The sequence below is a fragment of the Passer domesticus genome, chromosome 2 (assembly GCF_036417665.1).
Source record: "Passer domesticus isolate bPasDom1 chromosome 2, bPasDom1.hap1, whole genome shotgun sequence".
NCBI lineage: Eukaryota > Metazoa > Chordata > Aves > Passeriformes > Passeridae > Passer > Passer domesticus.
In genome coordinates, this window is record NC_087475.1 from 86119017 (window position 1) to 86135639 (window position 16623).

Sequence of the window (16623 nt, forward strand, 5' to 3'; positions counted from 1 at the left end):
AAGCAACTTTCTGCAAGGAAAAACAACTCCAGGCTACTTAACTTAAAAGGGACAGCCTGTGAATCTGATCTGAATGTGGGAATGAAGAGAACAGAACAGTCTTACAATCATAGAATCATGTAGGTTGGAAAAGACCTCTAAGACTGCCAAGTCCAACCATTAATCCAGCACTGTCAAGGCCACCACTAAACCATGTCCCTAAGTGCTGTATATATACACCTTTTGAACACTTCCAGGGATGGTGGTTCCACAACTCTGATCGGCCTGTTCCAAGTGCTTGACAACTCTGTAGTAGGGTACCTTGAGCTATCCCAGATGTATCAAGGAGGGAGAGATTCATAATCTTGGTCACACATGTGAGGATTCAGACACAATCCCTAGCAGTGCTGCTCAGACTTTTTAAGGCATTAAAGCAGTAACTGTGAAACAAAATCATGACAAGACTTGGTTGGTAATGTGGCAGACATGGCAAGGAGCTGCAGAGGTTTGGGATGGCTCTTGGTGAGCCATGCATGGCTTCAGGTCTTCTTTGGGGTGGCCAAGCTGACTGTGCCAGATGAGTATGAGAAGCCAAGGTATGGGCCAGTCAACAGCAGTACGGACTAGGATATAGGTATCTGTCGGAGGCTAGCTAACAGAGAGGCAGGCCAGTCACAGTGGGGTGTCACCTGGAATAGATCATAGAATTATGGAGTGGTTTGGGTTGGAAAGCACCAGTTCCAACCCCCTGCCATGACACCTTCCTCTAGAGCCCCATCTGACCCAGTCTTGAACAGTCATGGGGTGGGACATCCACAGCTCCTCTGGCCAACCTGTGCCAGTGCCTCACCACCCTCACAGTGGGGAATTTCTTCCTAATATCTAATCTTACCGTACCCTTTGTCAGTTATAAGCTGTTCCCCCTTGTTCCATCATTACACACAATTGTTAAAAGTCCCTCTTTGGCTCCCTTGTTATAGATTTAGATTTTCTCAATATAGTTTTGTTCAAGAGTCCAGACATCTGAAATTCTGGATGCTGTCCGTGTACTCCAAAGTAGGAGCTGTAAGCTGTCTACCTCTCTGCCAGGTTCATGTAACATGGACACCCATTCAGCCATCCAAATACCAAAGTGTTTAACAGCTCTGCCTCACCTGCTTTACCCTGTGCTTCCTGGCTTTTTTTATAACTAGAATTTACAGTTTCACCCTGCAGCACCCACAAAACAAAAAAGAAAGAATCACGTTCACCACAGCAGTACTAACTCCAGTAAATGGAGTTGACAACTGCTTTTCCTCTCCCTGGCTGTTCATCTCCTGCAAGGGAAAGAAAAGACAACCCATAAAGAAAGACTGAAAAAGAAAGAGAAAGTCACATGAATCAACACAAATAGGAGCATCTCACACAAAGAACAAACTCAGTCAGCTGGGCAAGGGACCTGGTGGGAGTGACATACCCACCACGCTGCCAATTACAATGGAACCTGACTGCATTGTGATGGGAAAGACATTTTTTTCTTCTTCCTTATAGCTACTTTGGTAATAGGCAATTTATCTTAATAACAGTGAGAAAAAAATACTCTAGTGGAAGTGGTGTATAGCAACTAACTGTGAAGTTGGCAGAAAGAAATGCAGAAAAGAAAACTTTGCTGCAATCTCCATAACTCTTGTGTACACACAGCATTTCCTTAAAAATAAAAAGGAGAGGCTTTTTTATCTTCCCTTATGTTTGCCCTCCCCAGGATCTAATGCTACTTCCTGGGCACCTAATGCAGAAATTCAGGTGGCTGAATCTCACCCACAATTTTTGCAGTTCCATTTGCAGCACGACGGCAGCACCTCCAAACCCAGCGGTACCTAGTAGGTTCCATCTGCCTTGAGCTGCCATTCTTCTGGTGATTTCTATGGGCTGTTTTGTTCTGCAGTGCAATCCTCAGGTACATTCTGGTCTTAGAGTATTTTCATTATTTGACCTGCCTAATCAGAACCAGTTTTCAAACTCCATTTTTATTAACTTGGGAAAAAAAAAAGAAAGAGAGGTTTCAGACAAAGCTGATAGTAAACAGATGCTATTCAGCTAATAGTAGTTGGTTCTCTAGGTACTCAAACACAGGGATGGGTCTGAAAAGAACAAAACCTTCCCAGCACTTGTTTTAATGAGTAGGCTTTCTTGCATTTGATCATCTGTTTTCTCAGAGGAAAATGTTAAGAAGGCTTGTGATTAGCCAGAGGCAATTCACTACCCAATATAACACAGACGTGGGGGAGTGAACTGCTGATGTTCCATGTCACACACAGTCCCCTTCCCCCTCCCTCCCCATCCTCAGCTACTGTTGCAGCAAAAGCCAAGCCACTGGATGTACAACCTGGAATCATAGGATCAAAATAATTGTGAAACAATAACTTCTGTACCTGAGCAAACCAAGGCAGCTTGCAGAGACTGTCAATCCCCACACTTACAAGCCGCAGTCTATTTTCTCCACCGTAGGCTGCCAGGTTAATTAAATGGGACTCCTCGTGGTGTCAGGAAGGAAGTCAAGCAGCAAGTGTTTGTAGAACAGGCTTTAAAGAGAACAGCATATGAGAAAGGGAAGAAATTTCCTGGGAACACATGCTTTTGTACATTTGTTGGGAGATGTAATATGCCTTGACTGCTGCAGAGGGTCCCTTCCTAAGTGGTGTCTTAGTTAGTCCTGGTGCAGTAATGCCTCTGTTCCTCACTTCTAGGGATGTTGGGATGAATCCTCAGCTCAAAGGATTTTGTCATCAATGCTATTCCCTGAAAAAAAGCCAGTCAAAAGAGCTACTGAATGCCTCCAGCATCTATGTTTTTCAGGATAAGCCCTGAAAGTCTTCACATCATATTTTTCTTTTTTCCTCTTTTTTTCTTGTTTTTACAGCCAGTAAGATAATGTTCCTGTGTTTCCTTCTATTTTATGACTCATAAAACTCACTCTCCCTTTAATGTAAAAGCAGCAGCATCCTCCTTCTTTGTGCTGAAAAATGCACGATTGCCACAATTAAGACAGTCATATAACATCTGACTGCTTTATTTTTCACATTATGGTGAGAATGCTGCAGGAGTTTCCCAGACTTGATAGCAGGACTAGAAAAATGACCGTTTTCAGGAGTTTCCATTTCCTTATCCAGTATCTCTTCACCTTGACTCCTTTAGGCATTTAAAGCCCTAAAATCTCAAAGTCACACAAGTAGTTGTCTGTTACTATAGATCACATCAGTTTTGTGAACTGTGCAACTGTTAACGCTTAGCCAGGTTGTGTCATCCATTGATGGTATTCCCTCCTAATTAAGGTGCATCCATCCTTCCTTGACTGTTTTTCACACCAGGCTCATGTAATGACAGAAAGGGGAAGATTACAAGGTTATATAGGATATATTTCAATTCACATCACCTGTTTTGTATATTTAACCCAGACAGCTATGCAAAAGAGCTGTGAATAACCTGTTGCATCACTGAAGTTGCCCCATAAGTTCAGAACTGCAATAGGGAAAGGGACCAGCTAGATTGTCAGACCAGAGCTTAGGCAGCAGGAGTGTCTGCTGAGGTGGGAGATAAATCTGCTGGCTGAACTGAGCAGTTCAAGTGTGAATGAGCCTAAACCACTTCAGTTCTTCTTTAGTATACAATAATTCTGATGGACTTACTGTTGCCTGGATAGACAGCATTACATTGCAGATTTGAACCTAACTTAACAAATCATGATTCCCACATTAGCCTTTAAAGGTCACTTGTCCATTCAGTTAAAACATTCTGAGGATGCATCTTAAAGAGCCGTCTTGATTCTTATCATGTTTTAGGTAGATTCCTTGTATCCTCCCAAAAATTCCATCTCTGACTTACCTAGAATAATCTCATTTCTATATTATTATTTAGCTATTTGTCTGGGTATGAATATGCACTCTTTTAATTTATGTGCAGATCCAGGTTATATTACTAAACAGACTGTAAACAAAATCAAGCTTTTCTCCTCATATGAAAAAACAAATAATTTAATGGAAAAAGATGGATTATCTGTAGGTTTCTGAAATGTCTTACTCAATTTAGAAGAGAAAAAGACCTAATTCTCTGTCATGTTTAATGTGAGTTCAGAGTTATTCCTGTGAAACCCTTTGGCATAATTCCTGTTCACCCATTTTACACTTTCCATAAGAGCTGTAAGACTGTATATGTGCAAGAAAGAAAACCTTGGCTGTTTTTAATGCTTCATTCCTTTCAAATAAGTATAGAGCTGAGCAAAAATTGCTATCAGACCCCAAGTATCAATGACCATTCTTTATGCTAATCTTTCCATTTCCTGCTATTACCAGTTCCAGGGTCAACAGCTAAAAAAAATAATACTGAACTATTATAAAATCATCTGTCATTTTATTTTCTCCCCCCAGTCTCTTAAAGAGTGTCTGCAATGAATTACCTCCGTGTCTGAAATGAATTACTGCTCCATCCCACACAAACACACCATCATTACCTGCCCCAAGCAAGGTCTGGAACTATATTGCTCTTGTATGTTAAACAATAGTCAAGCAATGGTGAGATGCAATTGATTATGTGAAACGTTAGAAAGCTTTAGTAAATCAGCTTCTCTGAAGTTATCTGGGCTTTAGGTGTAGCTGGTTTTAGTTTAGGAGGTTATTACAATTACACCTTTCTTTTTCTCTTTCTTTCTTTCTTTCTTTCTTTCTTTCTTTCTTTCTTTCTTTCTTTCTTTCTTTCTTTCTTTCTTTCTTTCTTTCTTTCTTTCTTTTTTTCTTTCTCCCTTTGTCTCTCCCTTTCTCTCTCCCTTTCTTTCTCCCTTTCTTTCTCTCTTTCTCTCTCTCTTTCTTTCTCTCTTTCTTTCTTTCCTTCCGCCACTTCCTTCCGCCTCTTCTGCCACTTCCTTCCTTTCGCTACTTCCGCCACTTCCGCCACTTCCTTCCTTATGCCACTTCCTTCTTTTCTCCCCTCCATTATCTCCTTATTTTTCTTCTCTTTGAAAATTATCTTGACGCTGACACTGAAGAAAGTAAATTGTTCAGATCTTTGAGAAACATGACCAAGACCCTACTCCCTCATCAAATCCCAGCTCACACTATAGACAGAGATAAACTTTTCATCTTGAAGCCAGATTGATGCCTTGCTCTGATCTCTTTTACTGTAAACAGCTACTTCATTCTTCTGATGCTTAGAAGTGTTCGTCTCATTTTCAGTCTCAAATTAATCACACCATTTTATACTACCTCCGTTGCTTTTTTCTCTTGCCAGCGTTTACCTGCTTGAAATATTGTATATTGCCTCTCTGCATTTGCTTTCCTGTACTAGGCAAGACAAATCAGCTTAACAGGTAGATCTCCTCATTTGGTTTTTGTTTGTTTGTTTGTTAGGAATGCTCCATTGTAATTGAATTTTATTTCTTCAGGGGCAAATTTTCCTAAATCAGAAGAAGCCACCTATCACTGTTTGTCATTCAGGTAACACCACCTTAATGAAACTGTAACCTAGAGGCAGTGCTCCCCACTACATTGCAATTAAAATCCCCCTAAACCACTAATTGCAATTAGAATACCACTGTCCTATAACAACAGGCAGCCTATTAAGTGTTAAGACAGAGTTTGGAAGGAGGACAAGCCAGTACATTCTTTCAAATTTCAGCACAAAACTGGCTAAAATTTCTGTTCAAATTTATGTCCCATTTCAAACCAAACTTCAATCCAACCAGATTCTCAGCACCATTATACAAGCTATAAACCATATCCATACATTTCCATTTTTTAATCAAAAGCCATGTGTACAGTGAGATTCCATAGGCACAGTGTGTGTATCCTTTACAAAGTTTAAAGGGGAAATGGGGCTACTGTGAGATTCACTACTAATGCCATGGTGCCCAGGCACTTGTTTCTCCCCGTTTCGACTCTTGGTTTCATTCCTCTGCTCAAGTGCTGCTTCTATTTAAAGGTATCGAGCTAGTTTGAGGAGAAAACATGCTGGAGCCCAGTGTAAATGAGAACAATCTCTAGTGGAGTTGCTGTATGATGCGCATAAATCATGCCAAGAAGAGGTGAAGGATGAACTGTGCCAGTGTTACTGCCACTCTGGTATCAGGCAAGAAATGCATGGAAATGAAAGACAAATGCATGGCAGGACAGCGGCTCATGCTGCAGCACCTTTCTGGATGGCACAAATGAGAAAGTCAGTGGAGCTGCTGCATTGTATCACTATAATGGGGGTCAGGATCCAGAGCAGCAGCACTGTATCTATTATTGGGAAATAACAGATACAGACAAAGAAATAATTAGGCAGTGCTTTGCCCTGCAGATCTCTTACGGTTTTTGTGTATATTGGGATCAAGGGGCAGAGTCTTCTTTTCAAGTGGTGTGCTGGGAAATGTATTGGGTTAGAGATTTGGGTCTGATGTGCACTGAGATCTCTAAGACAGATTTCAAAAGCCTGTATGATGAGGACTTCAGGCATGGAGAATAAAAAGATTTGCAGTGTGGTCCCAAACAGCTTAATTGCATGTCTAGTCCACATCAAAAAATTGCTTGCAGAGTTGTTGTTTGTGTCATCTGTTACTTGACCTGCTGGAATGCAAATAGATGAAGATCCTGCCTCAAACACAAATCCGTAATTATTTTGAATGCTTGAAAATTTTTCATGGGATTTTTCCTCAGCCCACACCTGCAAGGAAAGGAAGTTGTGAAAGCATAGAATCATAAAATGGTTTGGGTTGGAAGGGACCTTAAAGATCAACTATTTCCAACACCCTGCCATGGGCAGGGATGCCTTCCACTAGACCAGGTTGCTCAGAGCCCCATCCAACCTGCCCTTGAACACTGCCGGGGTGGGGCATCCACAGCTTCTGTGGGGAACTTGTGCCAGTGCCCCACCACTTTCACAATATTTTTTTTTTCCTTAAATCTAATCTAAACTTCTCATCTATTATTCTAAAGTCATTCCCACTTGTGCTATCACTGACCACCACCATCTCCATATCTAAAACATACTGTCCAGTGAAATGAGGGGACTTCCCAAGGTTTTGAACAGAAAGGGGTGAAAATTTACTACTTTTGGAGCATCACTTGAAGCAAAAGTACCAAGAACTCCTGAAACATCCCAAGACAGACAGCTATCCAGCATCCATCCACTCATCTATGCTATACAAAGGAGGTAATGGCACGGGCGGTGTTGAAAATACAAAATGTTCCTGTTAAAAGGGAGACTCATTGGTGAGTTTAACTGCTTTGGTCTGCGTATAACAGCTGAGAGTTGGCAGAGGGTAGGACAAAACTGGTTGGGCATGGTAGGAATGATGTACAGATCTTCTCCATCATTAGCCAGAAACAATAATTATGCTTTAAAAACAAAAGCCTGAAACAAAGCCCGAGCAGTGCGGACGTTTTGCAGAGAGGTTCCATCATATTGAGTACCTTCACTGGTATATTTCTAAGCCAGGGGAAAGCCTTTTATACGGCTGTAGCTGAGCCCTCACTTTATAACTGAACTTTAGATTTCATCAGTGATTTATCAGTGATAAATTGAGTGTCTCACAGAAAGTTCTGTTAAACCACTAAGCACTAGGAATTGCATCAGAACAGCAAACACGAACAAGAAGCAGAGTCTGTCCACAGAGCAGTGAATTATTTGGCAAAGGCTCAATGGCTTGGTGTGATTCCAGTGTTTTTAACAGCAGGGGAGCAGTGATGCTCCCAGCTTCCAGTCTGCACACCCAGTGTATGCTCAGCACCTTACCCTTTCTGATCAGTCCTAACACTGCTTCAGTGTCCTTCACCCAGCTACAAAACCTGCCTTCATTATTTACTGTTGGCAAAATAAAAACAATTCTCTGTAAAATAGCCAGTGGGGAGTGGGAATTTTTATTGCAGAATATTCTTTTATGCTCTTTATCATCCCTATTTATTGTCACCTCTCCACACCACTCCAGAGTCTGTCTGTTTTTCTCTTTGTTTACTTTAGGCATATGAATTGTGCACCAAATAAATGTGCATTCACCAAGGGGTGAGAACCATCACAAACACCACAAACCATCTTCCTTGGCTGGCATTTATGGTGATCTGGCCCCTATCCAAAACATCCATCGTGGCCCATTTACAGCATTGTGTGGCCGACATTCAGATGCTCTGCAGGGCCCTTAATGCTGTTGACCATGGCTCTCAGCAGCTCTCATCTCAATAAAGCAGCCAAGCAGTGAGTCAAGAGGCTGCCGACACGGTCTGTGCCTATCATGAGGTTTTTTGGAGGACATGAGCACAAGTAAAATCTCACTGAATTGCTGTACTTCGATGAGTTATTGCTGTGCAGCTGGGCCAGCATGTTCTGAGCTCCTTCTCTGCGAAATAGAAGAATTTAGCATTAAGAAAGAATATGAAAGCTATATTTTCCATCTTACAATTAGGAATATGCCTCAGGATAGGTGCAGATTTACCATGTGGAGATCACAAGTGCGTTTCTGTGCTTCTCACCATCAGCCAGAGTGGAACGCATCTCTGTATCACACAACTTTGTCCCTTCCAGACACATGGGACCTGCACCCACCTTCTTGAGGTACGGCAGCACAACTGATGGCATGTTATTAGGCCTCCATAATTCAGCTGCATTTTTTCTGTCTGTCTTGTCCTAGAGAGAGAGTTCTGAGGCCACTGTGGATTAATTCCCCAAAGTGTTATTTTTTTCTTTATCTCATTAGGGCTGCTATCTCTCAAAGGGACTCTAGTCCTCATTCCCTCATGCAAACATCTGACAGATGTTCAGGAGGTGAACAGGATGGTTCGGGAAGTCTTTGAGAAGGACAAAGGAGGGTTTGCACTTAGCAAATGCAAATTTGTGGGAAAAAGGAGGAGTATCTCAGAAAAGGTGATGGGAAATCTTCTTTCAGGCTCAGCAAATCACTCTCACTGGAACAAAGGGCTGCAGTTGCTCCAATGGCAGGTCCACAGATACTGAGTTTGGGCATCCTCACTAAATCTACTTAAGAATACAGTAAGGTGGTGGTATTTCCAATTGTTTTGTACAACAGCAATACCCTCAGAGTTGTCTGCTGCTTCTGATTTAATCAATAAAGGCCATTAGAAGCTCACTTTTCTGCAAATACTACTCTGAGTACATCTTGTTGGGAGATTTTTTTATGACATTAAATGACACAGTACATTGATTTCTTGTGAGAGATACAGCTTAGGGTTTTTGTCATCCCATCACATAACACAATTTCCTTGCTACATTTCTAACTGCTGGAACTTAATATTCACTGTCAATGAAATACCTTACTAAGGTAATTTTTTTTTTTTTTTAAGAGAAGTGAAAGCAAATGTCTTTAAAATATTTATATACATATAGATTCAACTGGTATGAGAATGTCTAGTCACCTTATTTATATATGCATATATATATTTATACAGCTAAGACCACCATCTTTCAAGTGTTGTTTTTTAAAGTAAGTGGGTCCTGAATTTTCTCCTGAAAAGCATCCAACAGATATTCCTGGAGGGAAGTTCTCTTGACTATGTATTGCATACAGTAAAGCATGATACTTCTAAAATCTTTGTCATTCCACAGCAAGTTAAACAGCATTTCTGAGAGGATAAGTGCAGACCTCAGGACCCAAGCAAACTATGCCAGTGAGGCTTTGGGATCTGAAGTTGAGCTGGCAGGTCCTTAACATGCGTGTTCTTATTGTGGGGTTGACAAACTAGTCCACAAACCAATGCAATATCCTTAGGCCATCCCAAAATGGATTTCCTTCAAAATCATGGAATGACAAAGTGGTTGATGTTGGAAGGGACCTCTGCAGATCATCTGGTCCAAGCCCTCTGCTCAAGCTGGACCACCTAAAGTCAGTTGCCTGGCACTGTGACCACTGTGACTTTTGGATATCTCCAAGGATGGATACTCCGTAAATTGTCTGGGCAACATGTGCCAAGACTTGGTCTACCTCCCAGTAAAAAATAAAGGTTTATTTCTTAGCAGTTTCCACAGCTTGTTGTCAAGTCTGCTGAGCCCTGCAGCTCCACATGCACTCAAAAACAGCAACAGAGTTGAATTTGAATGCCAGACAAGACCATAAAAAAAGCATTATGTTAAAGATTCTCAGGTCACTTAGTGAAGGATTCATCTCAGGCAGTTTTAGTCAGGCAGATCGGAGCCATTAGTTCCAAGCTGGTCCCTTAGGCACTCCTGGTATTCGGCATAAAGAGACCAGTATCTCTAGAGCATGAAGACCACTGCCAAAACAAGTGCCTCAGGGAACAGCTTGCACTTCAGAGGTGCTACAGTATTTCTGTTCTCATCATTACAGAAAGTCCACTGCTGCTGAAACAAGACTGCTGAAATCAAGTGCATTGGATGCCTCTCCTGGTTCAGAGGCGCTCATTCTCTGGCAGCTGCTGGGAACAGCTCTGGTGCTGCTCACAGAGAGGGAAGATACTAACTCAAGCTTAGGCACTTAGGCTGAGCATCATCTGCTTGCTTCTTTAAAAAGAAACTGGGATCTCTGGATGATGGGGCAGTGAAGAGTTTGCTAAAATGGAAAATATTATAAGTGTTAGATTACAAATAAGCTGCATATGTACATGATGAGGCAGATGTAAACATACTTTTTCTCTCTGCTAGTCTAGTCCAGGCTACTTTGAACTTGATTGTAACAGTGGATAAAAAGACAGTTGATTATATTTAACATGGACTTCAAATAAAGGTCTTTAGGAGAAGAGATTAAGGAAAAGATGTGTGATTAGAATATATTTAATAAACCCTTTTCTGACTTGAAAAAGCAGTGAAGAGGGAAGGGGCAACACTGGCAGATGATGTAAAAACAGTGACAGGGCCAGAACAGTTAAGAAGGAAGTTCAGGGCCACCTTCCAAAGCAGAGAAGCAACTGAACAATTGTCTGGGAAAACACAGATGAGAAAAATCAGAGGTGAGAATACACAGGTTGGAGGCTCCAGCACACTGATAGATTTTGAAGGGTTTTAGGAGAGAATTGGTTGGTCCCTATGAACAACAGTTCAGGGAAATCATGCCCTCAGTGCAGAACTGTGTTTAGGAAAATTGATACATTCCTAGAATACTAAAACTGGATTTTAAGAATAATACCACAAACAGCCTAATGTCTCATGGCTATGGTGGCACGAGCTTGGCAAGAATGCAATGACTGGTCCAGGGAATTTCAAATCAGACCTTCAGAAATTAGATTTTAATGCCAAAGTCATTGTAGTTTTCCAATTAAATAGATAATAATAATAGAGGAAAAAAAGAACAGATATCAATAAACAACTCATTTTATATTTAGAGAAATAGATGGATTTAAGAATGGAAGAAGTCTCACGCAGCACAGAAAATATTAGGAAGAATGCAAAGGTGAGAGAGACAAACAGTCACTTTAAAGAAAAGGTGAATAAAAAGGTGTTTCTGGAAGTATAATACAAACTGAATACTACAGAGACAGTAAATTGGCAGCCTTATTTACTCCCACTCATAAAATAAAAACAAGAGCCATCCATTGCAACAGAAGGGCAATAAGTTTTGTAGTGATAAAAGGCAGACTTCTAAGATAATTTAGCCTGTAAAATTCACTGCAACACAGTAATGTTAAGTTAAACTTAACCAAATTTGGAAAAATATATTTATATTAATAGCAGCTATAACCAGAGTAATGTTGGACAGGAGCTAGTAGAAATCCTTCAGACTCTAAGCAAAAAAAAAGCTTTATTTTTTGCCAGAAGTTAGGATAAGCCTTCTTTCTATGGGAAAGTTGTTCCATAATTGGTCATGAAAGGTTTCTTACATTTTCCTGTGATTTACCAAAACATATAGTATTAGTCACTGTTGGAGAAAGACTACTGGATTATATGGGCCATTGATCTGACCCAGCATGGCAATTTTTATGGTCCTGTGAGCAAAATCCAATGGATTTGCAAGGAAACCTTACAGAATAACAGCTTCACTTTGAATTTTTCTTACTGCTACAGAGGCCACAAAGACAGCAACTAAATTCCTGGCAATGACATATCTCTGCAAGCAGGCATGGTAGCAGTACAGGTATCTAATGCTTTTATGCCACTTGCTAAGGATTATACAGCTGTAATCTCTCCTATTAACTCTTTGTCTCGTTCTGTATTGAAGATCCCATAATCTTCTCCTTCCCTCCATCCTCTCAAAATGTATGAAAACAAAAAAATAAATGCTGTGTCCATGGACTAAAACTTGTTCACAGAGATTAATTATCAAAGCATAGACCTGCTGTTTATCTTCCTTCCTTCCTTCCTTCCTTCCTTCCTTCCTTCCTTCCTTCCTTCCTTCCTTCCTTCCTTCCTTCCTTCCTTCCTTCCTTCCTTCCTTCCTTCCTTCCTTCCTTCCTTCCTTCCTTCCTTCCTTCCTTCCTTCCTTCCTTCCTTCCTTCCTTCCTTCCTTCCTTCCTTCCTTCCGCCACTTCCTTCCGCCACTTCCTTCCGCCACTTCCTTCCGCCACTTCCTTCCGCCACTTCCTTCCTTCCTTCCGCCACTTCCTTCCGCCACTTCCTTCCGCCACTTCCTTCCGCCACTTCCTTCCGCCACTTCCTTCCGCCACTTCCTTCCTTCCGCCACTTCCTTCCTTCCGCCACTTCCTTCCTTCCTTCCTTCCTTCCTTCCTTCCTTCCTTCCTTCCTTCCTTCCTTCCTTCCTTCCTTCCTTCCTTCCTTCCTTCCTTCCTTCCTTCCGCCACTTCCTTCCGCCACTTCCTTCCGCCACTTCCTTCCGCCACTTCCTTCCGCCACTTCCTTCCGCCACTTCCTTCCTTCCTTCCTTCCTTCCTTCCTTCCTTCCTTCCTTCCTTCCTTCCTTCCTTCCTTCCTTCCTTCCTTCCTTCCTTCCTTCCTTCCTTCCTTCCTTCCTTCCTTCCTTCCTTCCTTCCGCCACTTCCTTCCTTCCTTCCGCCACTTCCTTCCTTCCTTCCTTCCTTCCTTCCTTCCGCCACTTCCTTCCTTCCTTCCGCCACTTCCTTCCTTCCTTCCTTCCTTCCTTCCTTCCTTCCTTCCTTCCTTCCTTCCTTCCTTCCTTCCTTCCTTCCTTCCTTCCTTCCTTCCTTCCTTCCGCCACTTCCGCCACTTCCGCCACTTCCGCCACTTCCGCCACTTCCGCCACTTCCGCCACTTCCGCCACTTCCGCCACTTCCGCCACTTCCGCCACTTCCTTCCGCCACTTCCTTCCTTCCTTCCGCCACTTCCTTCCGCCACTTCCTTCCTTCCTTCCTTCCTTCCGCCACTTCCTTCCTTCCTTCCTTCCTTCCTTCCTTCCTTCCTTCCTTCCTTCCTTCCTTCCTTCCTTCCTTCCTTCCTTCCTTCCTTCCTTCCTTCCTTCCTTCCTTCCTTCCTTCCTTCCTTCCTTCCTTCCTTCCTTCCTTCCTTCCTTCCGCCACTTCCTTCCTTCCTTCCTTCCTTCCTTCCTTCCTTCCTTCCTTCCTTCCTTCCTTCCTTCCTTCCTTCCTTCCTTCCTTCCGCCACTTCCTTCCTTCCTTCCTTCCTTCCTTCCTTCCTTCCTTCCTTCCTTCCTTCCTTCCTTCCTTCCTTCCGACACTTCCTTCCTTCCTTCCTTCCTTCCTTCCTTCCTTCCTTCCTTCCTTCCTTCCTTCCTTCCTTCCTTCCTTCCTTCCTTCCTTCCTTCCTTCCTTCCTTCCGACACTTCCTTCCTTCCTTCCGACACTTCCTTCCTTCCTTCCGACACTTCCTTCCTTCCTTCCTTCCTTCCTTCCTTCCTTCCTTCCTTCCTTCCTTCCTTCCTTCCTTCCTTCCTTCCTTCCTTCCTTCCTTCCTTCCTTCCTTCCTTCCTTCCGCCACTTCCTTCCGCCACTTCCTTCCGCCACTTCCTTCCGCCACTTCCTTCCTTCCTTCCTTCCTTCCGACACTTCCTTCCGACACTTCCTTCCGACACTTCCTTCCTTCCTTCCTTCCTTCCTTCCTTCCTTCCTTCCTTCCTTCCTTCCTTCCTTCCTTCCTTCCTTCCTTCCTTCCTTCCTTCCTTCCTTCCTTCCTTCCTTCCTTCCTTCCTTCCTTCCTTCCTTCCTTCCGACACTTCCTTCCTTCCTTCCTTCCTTCCTTCCTTCCTTCCTTCCTTCCTTCCTTCCTTCCTTCCTTCCTTCCTTCCTTCCTTCCTTCCTTCCTTCCTTCCTTCCTTCCTTCCTTCCTTCCTTCCTTCCTTCCTTCCGACACTTCCTTCCGACACTTCCTTCCTTCCTTCCTTCCTTCCTTCCTTCCTTCCTTCCTTCCTTCCTTCCTTCCTTCCTTCCTTCCTTCCTTCCTTCCGACACTTCCTTCCTTCCTTCCTTCCGACACTTCCTTCCTTCCTTCCTTCCTTCCTTCCTTCCTTCCTTCCTTCCTTCCTTCCTTCCTTCCTTCCTTCCTTCCTTCCTTCCTTCCTTCCTTCCTTCCTTCCTTCCTTCCGACACTTACTTCCTTCCGCCACTTCCTTCCTTCCGCCACTTCCTTCCTTCCTTCCGCCACTTCCTTCCTTCCGCCACTTCCTTCCTTCCGCCACTTCCTTCCTTCCGCCACTTCCTTCCTCTTCCAATTCCACACCTTGGACTGCCGGTCAGTAACCATCTGTACTGTTTGTGGGATGTGAGATGAGATATTTATTAATGTATTTTTTTTCTGTCTCAAGGAGACAGAGACACTTGTTTGACAGAACAGCGTTTCTGAATGCATTCTCAAAAAAGGCAATAGCCAGTAGCTTTTAATTTTTCCTCAAATTCTAAACTAAGCCAACTGAGTTCCAGGCTCTATTCGTGGCACCAGGGCAATGAATCAGTTTGGTGAAAATTCCACTAGGGATGGTGTACACTTGCCTCTTGTTAACCAAGTATTGCCTACCATTTTTCAGAGCAATTCTGTGTACAAGCAGCTATGATGGGCCAGATCCCACTTAATTAGAAATGTGGGCACACACTGGGCATCAAGAAAGAAGCAAGGAAACTTCTCCTGGAAAGAAGCATGGATGAAGGAGGATGGATTTGGCCCCAAAGACAGAGGCAGGCTGACACAGGAGGGCCAAACCATGACCATGGTGAGCCCAGAAACATTAAGCAGGAATTTCATGTGAACTGGAGCTTGAGATCTCTTTTACTTTCCATGTAAGCAGTCACAACATGTTTATACTGAAACTTGGTAGAGATTTCTTCAAATTAAACGTACTAGAGGTGAAGTTAATCCAGCCAATATATTGCTTGCAGCATTTCATTTTTTCTAAGTACCAGCTTTCCTTTTACAGGGTCTCATAAAACCAAAACAATATGTTGCTCTCTCATAGATAACCTGCAAGCAGCAGTTGGTGAAGTAGTCCCAGTGTCCAGAGCTACATTATATCTTTGATGTCTGGTTCTGAAGTACAAATATTTCTGCAGAGCAAGACATAATGAAAGTTTATGAGCTTGTTAAGGAACTGAGTATTACAAAGAACCATGCTCATTTTGACTCCATTAGAAACACAAGAAAAATAATTTGTCACTTTCCTGTGACTAGAGGGATCTCAGGGCGAATCTCAGATAAGACATCAACACTGTTGGTGATTACTCAGCCTTTTTTCATTACAGTTTATAAAGCCCTGAATAAGAGACCCGTTTATACTGGCATTCCAATCCTGAAAACACAACTTTACAAGACCCAGCTGTGGAAAGGACATTTATTTCCACTTTAGAGATGAGGCAGGCAAATCATGGGTGACAGGTAACTTGCAGAAATTCACGGTAAGGAGTTTTGGCTCACTGTGAATGACAACATAACAATACCAATAATAATTCTAGTAAATAGAAATCCTGGGTTCCCCTTCTGGGCTATAGCCTGGTGATTTCTGCTATTCTTTCCCAGCCATTTCTATTTGGTTTCTATTTTATTTTCCTAAACTGAGCATAATGTAGATTAAAAAAGAAATCTTCTTTCCTTGGAATGTAAAAGTTTTCAGAAGTATACAGCCGCTGGATGATGTTCCTTTCTGACTGATATTTAACACATTTTTTCTGCTGTAATTGAGAACACAGTCATGCTGGAGGAGAAATTCCAGCGATGACATTACAACAGTTTGAGTGTTTTCTCGATTATGTGTCTTTACAACAGAGATAACCTTTTGCTTCTTGAAATATAATTGCATAGGGAGAGAGATTTTTTTAAAAAGAATTAACAATACTAGCAAACATTTTGCAGACATTTTCCATAACAACCTGGTTTTATGTCAGCTTCTCTAGAGCACAACACCATTTATAGTATAAAATTAATTGAAAATCGAAAACTGAGCAACAGGAGATCTTTACTTTTCTTATAGCACATTCCTGGAATTATCTGCAGTGTAGAAACTCCATAGAAATGTCAGTGATTTTGTTGGCAGCAATTATCTCACATCAATATTAGGATTCTCTCAGAATCCCTCCACTCCACATATTAATATAGGAAGATATTGATATGGCTGTGATAACTATGTATCAATAGATGTGATGTTGTGCATTGATAGATATTCAGAATGATCATAATATAGGCAGGATGTGCCGCTGCAATTATTTGTTTTCAACCAATCCTCTCTCCAAGCCTATTATTAAATTAAATGAAGTATTTATATATTATCATTACACTGAAACTGTGGTATAAGCTTGTTTTACTTTACTACATGGGAGACCA

At 42.1% G+C, this 16623-nt stretch overlaps 1 protein-coding gene and 1 long non-coding RNA gene across 25 annotated transcripts in view; one reads left to right on the plus strand and one right to left on the minus strand.

The window, feature by feature from the left end:
* The window catches only part of TENM4 (teneurin transmembrane protein 4), a 1559611-nt gene that overhangs the window by 1254329 nt on the left and 288659 nt on the right, over positions 1-16623 (plus strand). The gene's annotated exons all lie outside the window — the stretch shown is intronic.
* LOC135294459 (uncharacterized) lies at positions 1275-6576 on the minus strand. Its single transcript, XR_010356571.1, has 3 exons — positions 2391-6576; positions 1777-1992; positions 1275-1295 (listed from the first exon to the last, which is right to left on the minus strand). It is a non-coding gene; the product is annotated as an uncharacterized LOC135294459 (long non-coding RNA).